The sequence below is a fragment of the Echinops telfairi genome, unplaced genomic scaffold (genome assembly GCF_000313985.2).
Source record: "Echinops telfairi isolate 266 unplaced genomic scaffold, ASM31398v2 ScPeMD7_2;HRSCAF=8, whole genome shotgun sequence".
NCBI classification, from domain to species: Eukaryota; Metazoa; Chordata; class Mammalia; order Afrosoricida; family Tenrecidae; genus Echinops; species Echinops telfairi.
This window is the reverse complement of record NW_022103898.1, coordinates 52,367,047-52,375,032: the sequence shown is the minus strand read 5'-3', so window position 1 is coordinate 52,375,032 and position 7,986 is coordinate 52,367,047. Positions and strand designations below refer to the sequence as shown.

General features: G+C 41.2%; 1 protein-coding gene across 2 annotated transcripts in view; it reads left to right on the top strand.

Moving 5' to 3' along the window:
• Nucleotides 1–241: 241 nt before the first annotated feature.
• Nucleotides 242–7,986, top strand: part of SYT1 (synaptotagmin 1) — a 645,406-nt gene continuing 637,661 nt past the window's right edge. The window contains exon 1 of one of the 2 annotated variants that reach the window (XM_004700431.2): nucleotides 242–603. The gene's annotated coding sequence lies outside the window, so the exon portion shown is untranslated. The remainder of the gene's footprint in view (nucleotides 604–7,986) is intronic. The other variant, XM_013004114.2, reaches the window with a different exon arrangement.

Sequence of the window (7,986 nt, the reverse complement as noted above, 5' to 3'; positions counted from 1 at the left end):
CCCCTCTTAGTGTCCCTCCTCCCCTGGCCCTCCCCAGCCCCCCCGGCCCGGGTCCCAGTCCGGGGATGGAGAGACACTCGCAGAACTGGGAAGGGCGCTGCTGGCTGAGCGGATCCACCTATTATGAGTGTGCGTTGATTGGCTCCTGCTCGCAGCGTCCCCGCGGCCGAGCCAATCAGGCGCCGGGGCTGGGAGCTGATGGGCGGCCGCCTCCTCACGGGAGGGATTCCTGGAGAAGCTGCAGTGTGGGGATGCTCTAGCCCGAGAACTGCCCCCACTGTCTTTCCACCTTCTCCTCCTCCTGCGGCGGCGGCAGTTAGCGGCGGCAACTTGAGGCTGCACCCCTGGCGAGCCCCGCAGGGTGCTGTTCAGCGGAGCCAGGGGCTCAGCGCCCCGAAGGGGTGTGTGTAGGGTGGGGGCGGCCAGCTGGGACCAGCTGGTGGCCCTGGGAAACCTCCCACACACCCACACCCACACACCCCTTTTGTGTTGCAGACTGCCCCTCCGGAGCAAAGGCGCAGAAGAAGGCGCGTGCCTCCCCTGAGCCCGCGCGGACGGCAGTGGGGACTGACACCCGGCACCACCTCCCGGTTCTTCCTCCAGGTAAGGCAGCGCGGGACTGGCAGCGCGGCCACCTCCGCGGCGCCCGTGTGCTTGGTTTTCTTCTCGGTACACTTGGGTTTGGGTGGTTGGCGACTGAGAACTAGGAAGAGAGCCCCGGGTGGCCTATTGTGAGGACTATAATGAGACCACACGTGCCTCTCCTGGAATGGCACTTTGTACAACGCCCGTGTTTAGAGCCTGGAGTTGATGCTGGGCATCTCCCATCTTCTCACCCCCTCTTTCTTTCCTTCCTTCTCTCTCCTCTGCCCCCGCCCCCCAGCCCCCCAATCCCCACCTCTTTTCTCGCTGTCTCTCACCCTTCTCCCATTATAAACTGGGGCAGGGTTTCTTTCTCCGCCTTGGGCGTGGGGTAGGGTGGGGAGGTGGGGGGAATCGCCTTTTCTGAGATGAAACTGAGGGGGGAGGGTGGTGGTGAAGACAAGAGAAAGATTTCGTCTTGCCTAGTGGAGGGATAAAATAGAATACAATCAACGGGAAAATTAGAGTGCAGAAAGCAATTAAACGGAATAGGGGGTAGAAGATCTCCCCAGCTCCAGGCTGCCTGAGAAGGAAAGCATCAAGTTTGATTTGATCTCCTTGCAAGTGGCTCCGTCTCTCCCTTCTTTCCTTTCAATGGAACAAAAATAAACCCACCATCCAACCCACTTTCAACTGCTTAATTGCTGTTGCTTTTAAGCGCCGGCCATCTGACTTCTCTTGTTTCCATTTGTCCTGTAGGGTTCTTTGGTGTTGCACAACACTGTTAATGTCTCAACTTTGAGGGGCTTTTGAGTCAAGAAATACATTTTGAAAATAAGCATCACTTCGCTGAGACTCTCTGGAGTGGTCTTTAGGTCGATGAGATGGGCAAAATGTAAAGTTTCCAGACATTTATAACCAATACTGATATTCTCAGGAGGTTTGGATTTCTACTTGGAGAAAGCTAATCTTCTATTTAGCTCTGTGTACAGGTTGATATTCACTTTGTCGAATATTTAGCCTTCGGGAAAATTAAGCAACCATTTAACTTTTATGTAAAAGCCACCTTTGCATGGATATTCAGTTCATTTTACTGTTCTACTACCAACTTGTTTTTTCTGCCTAGCGTTCAAAGCCGTGCCTTCCCTTATTTTCTTTCAACATGAGAGCATGCAATCGATGTAAACATGATGTTTATGCAATTTCAGTTCTCCTTTAGAAGGTACGTGGAGGCTCAGTTGTTCAAGAATCTCTTGCTCAAAAAGTTTAGAAAGTAATGGTAGGAAGAGAGTCTCAAATTAAAAATAAAATCTTCTAGGGGAAACGATGTGCTTGTGTCTTGTTTTAAGAAAGAGAAAGGTTAAAAACACACTAAAAAAAAAACAGGTGTCCCTGTGGCCTTCATACACAACAGATCATGTAAACAGTACAGGGAAAGAGTCTTGAAGGTAGCTTCCATAATCTCTAATTCCTCCATCAGTGATATAAGCTGTCTTTTCCTATTACTCATCAGAGACAGCTAAGTGATTACTGTCTGATGGGAGGAGAGAGCAGTGCCTGGGTAAATATAATGGGAAAGCATCTCAAGTTGGTCCTAAATAAGCACTGAAAAGCCAACAGATGTTAGTATCCAGATAAATTCTTTCTGTGGACTGTCAGGGGAAATGCCAGATCTCATCTTTTTATTCTTCCCCAGATGTCTACTTGCAATAGGAATAGGGAATCCTTGTAACTCTTCTTGACCTTACATAGTTAGTGTATATACCCCAGAAAGTCTTGTTTCCTCCACATATTTTTAGTGCTTATGTTTATACTTTAACTTGACTAAGAGTTGACTTTGTCATTAATGCAATGTGTATTATTTCCTAAGCCATTTTCTATTTGAGTCAGTTCTCTCTCCTCCATAAGCAGGCACCCAGAGTCAAAACGCTAGGGCTTTGCCATTTAAATGACTACAACACTTTTTTTTTAATGTAGCATCACAGTTAAAATGCTAACTCCAATTTTTAGAGGTGCCACCTTTTGGTTGCAAGGACAAAAGGACAAGCACTTAATTACCTCATGTGTATATACTACTGACGAACAAGTTTAGACAGGAAGAGATGCACAAAAATGAAACCAACCACTTTCCATGACAGCAAGAGAAGATTTTATTTGCCTCTTTCTTCACTGTCTTAAGAAAAATATAAAAGTTTGGGCTTGATCTGAGGTATTTGTTTTCATGACTTTTTAATAAATGTTAATTATGGCAAAAATAGGTACTAGAAACATACATGAGTCTTGAATTTCATATACACATGGGAATTTAAGTCTTTCTATATTAGAAATCAGAACTAGCACCAGTACATAGTGACGGACTGAGGAGAGGCTTTTACAAAGAACCCAAAAGAAGATAATAATGTCTTAAGAAATTATTATCCTGTCGCCTCACAAAAATGTTCTAGTATGACAATTCCTACAATCTCTATCTTTTTAAAGGATATCTTGGTAAATCTTATTAAAGTTTCAAAGCAAATACATAGTTATATTTTAGGTTACTTTTATTAGAACTAAAGATTGCTATTATGCAGAAAAAAACTAAAATACTAATTCCACACACAATAAACACTAATAGGGATTTGTTTGAAAAGTAGTCTTTAAACTTCATTTCATGAAAACACTAGTTATTTTGTCTGGTCAGATTATCATGTGAGTCTAATAAGGAAATCAGATGATGGATAGGTTGGTATCCGTCACACTTGGTGCTAAGTGAAAATAAGGCTAGAATATAATAAGTTGTTTTAATTATATTTGCAAAATGAACCGGAACATAATAAATAAAATGCAAAACATGTTAACCATCTGAAACTTACTTTGAATTTTCAGATAGCCTAATAACACCATGGATTTCATATCAGTTCATTTCATTTGATGCCAATGTAGTCAATAAACTTAGAATGAAATCACAGAATAATAATCTTAAGGGCCACAGAATTAACATGGACGTTATTTGAGCCTGAGATGCTACTACTCATGTGATTTTGAGTTTGTGCAACAGCAGGGAGGAAGGAGATATTAGTTCTGAATTGGAGCTTAATTTTTTTTTCCCCCTAAAGGTAGTGATTAGATGAATTTTTGGGTGAGAGCAAAAATAAGTTTTATAACATAATGGAACAAATTTGCTGTGACATTACAGAAAATCAAGAATGCTGTTAGGCTTTCTGCCATAGGATAAAGGATTTTGCAAAATACTTTAAAAATTAAATATTGAATCCACTTTTGATATATATTAAAATGGTTTATTACTCATAAATAGATCTGTACCAGTAGGTTAAGATGCTTGCTGGCTAAATTTGTTATCCAATGAAGTTGGTCAAAGCTATTAAAATAGCAATAAAATTTAAAGCAGTCTAAATAAACTCTTTAATTAGCATTTATATATTTAGAAAACATTATCATATATATAATATTATGAAAATATGTAAATTTTAAGAAAATGGGTTTATTGACCAGTAGACAAAATCAGATAGGTAGCTGAAACTCAAGGGTACTGGTGTCAAAAATACTATTCAGAGAAAGATAACAATGCTTTTGGCTGCTTTTAAGGGGTCTTAGTTGAAAGGCTAGAGATACTCAGACATGATATTAATGGAGACATAGATCTTTAATTCAGCCCTTCTATGGATTTGTGAAGAATTAATTTTTATATAGATCATGGATAAAAAGATTTTCAATATACAAAGATGCATTCTTTTATCACTATACAGGTAACAAATACATGTTTTCTTTTCTTTACATGATTTGGCCAGGACAGGATGCTAAGATTTTTGTCTTTCTAAGGCTTTCAGTGGTGTTTCTTTCAATGTTTACATTACACTAGTTCTTAATCTCTTACGTACTTTAATGATATGATTATCATTCCTTTTGCAGGGAAAGGGAGGTGTTGATTGTTTTTTTTCACTAATTTTCCTAAAAGAAACGGTTTTGTTTTTTTAGTTTGTTTTGTTCTTTAATAATTGCTTTGTAATCTTGATTTAGCTTTCTTTACTGAATGTGGCCATTTTTTAAAGCAGGAATTGAATCTTTTCAGTGTAAATGAAACAGAATGTTTGCTTCAGCTTCTGAGTCTTTTAGGAGCATTCTTGAAGAGCTTTGGTGTTGACTAAGATAAACTGTGATAGCAGAGCATGTGAATGTCGTTACACTAGATACCTGTTGTATTAGTCTGGGGACTTTGGAGAAACAAATCCACAGCAACTCATGTATAAGAGTTTTATGCAAAGAAAATGTGCATCACGAAAACATCCCAACCCAATGCTGCCCAAGCCCACAAGTCCAACATTAACCCATACCTAACACCAGTCCACAAAGTCCTTCACCTCACAAAACAGAGGCAATGATGCCGACTGCAGGAGGAAAGCTGAGTCAGTGAAGGAACAAGCATCTCAGCAGTAGCAGGGGTCTCCACACGGCTGCTCCAGCACCCAGGGCTGCATCGGGATAGGTCCATGTAGCTTCTCCTTGGGGATGTCTTGTAGGAAGTCAATCTTGCAAGCTGAAGCAGGGAACTGCTAAGGCAGCTGCACCCGATACAACCATCACAAAACAAGAGACCCGAGAACTAGAAAGGCAAGGCTTCACCACCCATTTATCCCTCCGCCTTTCAACCAGCACCACATGTGATTATCGGCCAGGCTGGCACAATTAACTAACTCACCTGTATATTATCAAAACATAGAGGTGTGGTAGATGGATGGCCATAGTGGCTACAAGAGTAAACTCAAATATAACAATTTTTTGGACCACAAATGACCAGGCAGTGTTTTGTTCTGTTGTACAAGGTGAGGCGATGAATCAAAGAAAACATGATGGTACCGAACAAGAACAGCGTATTATCAGTGGGGAAACTAACTTATTTTAAGTTATGTTTTAAAAATGTTCATGTTTGCTACTGGAAGTATGGGAGCAGACTGTTCTTGCCTGTATATCTGGATAGAACTAAACTTTATTGTCCTATTAAAGAAAGAAAATATCTTACTTTGAATGTCCAGTGAGAAATATTGTCACATTGTAGGAATAGTAAGCTTTGGGAATATTCTTTCTGTGGTTTTTATTATCATTTTAGAGGTCTGATTGCAGCCTCTTTTCTGAAGAACATATATAGATTTCATTAATTTAAAAACAGTATTTAAGAGTTTAGTAACAAATCAGAACCTAACATAAAATGAAAAGAGTACATTTATGGTAATGTTGAGTGTGAATACTCTGCTATGTGTCTGAAAATGCAAATCTGATATTTTAAAACATTCAGTTGTACAATAGCTATAATGTTTTTATTTAGACAACTCAATAACTCTATTAAGAACTAGTTCTGCCCATCTTTCAGATTGTTCTGTCTGTTGGTTTCCATAGTTTACCAGTATGTGAATGTGGTACAGGTCAAAGTTCATCCCCTGGGTTACTGTTGAAGAAGAAAAGAGTGCTAATGATGCTGTGGACTAGACCTTTGCCTGCTACCCACAGTCTACCCCAGTGAAAACCCACTGGCCACTGCAGGAAGAAGATGAGACTATCTGCTCCTGTAAAGATTGGCATCCTCAGAAACCCCGAGAAGCAGTTCCACTATGTCCCATAGCAGCGGTTCTCAACCTGTGGGTTGCGACCCCTTTGGGGGTCAAACGACCGTTTCACAGGGGTCGCCCAATTCATAACAGTAGTAAAATTACAGTTGTGAAGTAGCAACGGAAATAGTTTTATGGTTGGTGTATTAGTCTGGGTACTTTGGAGAAACAAATCCACAGCAACTCATATATAAGAGAGAGTTTTATGTAAAGAAAATGTGCATCACGAAATCATCCCAACCCAAATACAGCCTAATCCTTCAAGTCCACAAGTCCAACATTAACCCAACACCAGTCCACAAAGTCCTCCACCTCACAAAACAGAGGCAGTGATGCTGACTGCAGGAGGAAAGCTGAGTCAGTGAATGAACAAGCATCTCAGCACTAGCAGGGGTCTCCACACGGCTGCTCCAGCACCCAAGCACCCAGGGCTGCATCGGGGTAGGTCCATGTAGCTTCTCCTTGGGGATGTCTTGTAGGAAGTCAGTCTTGCAAGCTGAAGCAGGGAACTGCTAAGGCAGCTGCAACCTGGTGCAACCATCACAAAACAAGAGACCCGAGATCTAGAAAGTCGAGGCTTCCCATTTATCCCTCCGCCTTTCAACCAGGCCCACATGTGATTATCGGCCAGGCTGGCACAATTAACTAACTCAGCTGGGGAGGTCACCCCAACGTGAAGAACTGTATGAAAAGGTTCGGGGGTTAGGAAGGTGGAGAATCACTGCCTTGTACGGTTGCTATGAGTCAGAACAGACATCAGCCTGTGGGTGGATGGAGTCTTTGTTAAAGACTTGACTGCTGACCAGGAAGACCAGGGTTTGAATCCACTGCTACTAAAGGAGCTCAGTGGACTAAGCATTGGACTGCTAATTACAAATCCCTTGTTTTTCAAACTTCCCAGCCACCCTGTTGTTGGCTCTGTACCTGTAAGGATCTGACAGCTTGGGAAACCCTGGGGGCAGAGGTGTAGTCTGTGCTACAGGGGCACTATGATCCCAAGGCAACCACTCCATGGCAGTGAGGTTGGTTTTTACTTTTTGTTTTGTTCTCTGGCTATAACAGACGTATAAAGAAAATATTACTGGTCGTTTCTGTAACTTTATGACATAGAGTATTTTGAAATAGTAATTAAATGCATAGTCAGTCATTTTGTTTAAGGAAGATCTCTGGAAATTGGAAATAATAATGTCTTTTACAATGTTTTTGGTATAAAATGAGAACTGGGAAATTTCAATGTAAAATGGGAATACCCTCTTTAAGCTTTTGTAAGAATCTGGTGACGCTATTTACTTAAGATGTCATTTCCTAAATTCCTCAGAGCATTTTGTACATTTTAAAAATGATACCAAATCTCCACCAGGCTATTTCAATCACACTACTTGTCACAAGAATAATCAAGAATTATAAGGTGATTGATATAGCCAATAAGTCAAATCCATAAATGATTCTGAAACATGGTCTTACTTTGGCCTAGTGAACCTGTTTCAATACTGGTGTGTTGCTTTAGAAATTCAAAATTTTATATAATTCTGAAATGCTCTTTTTTTTATAACGGGTATTAGATAACAAGTAAAAATACTTGTCTATTTCCTGTGGTAGATGAAGACTTCTCTTATAAATGATTTCATTAAAGAAAGTGCACACATGCATTTGAACCCAAATGAAATTGGATACCGTCAAAAGTGAAGCATTTGGGCAGTTGGCCCCCCCCCTCCTGAAGGAGAGCCATTTCCCCAGTCATGGCCCCCACCCTCCTGAAGGAGAGCCATTTTCCCAGTCATGGCCCCCACCCTCCTGAAGGAGA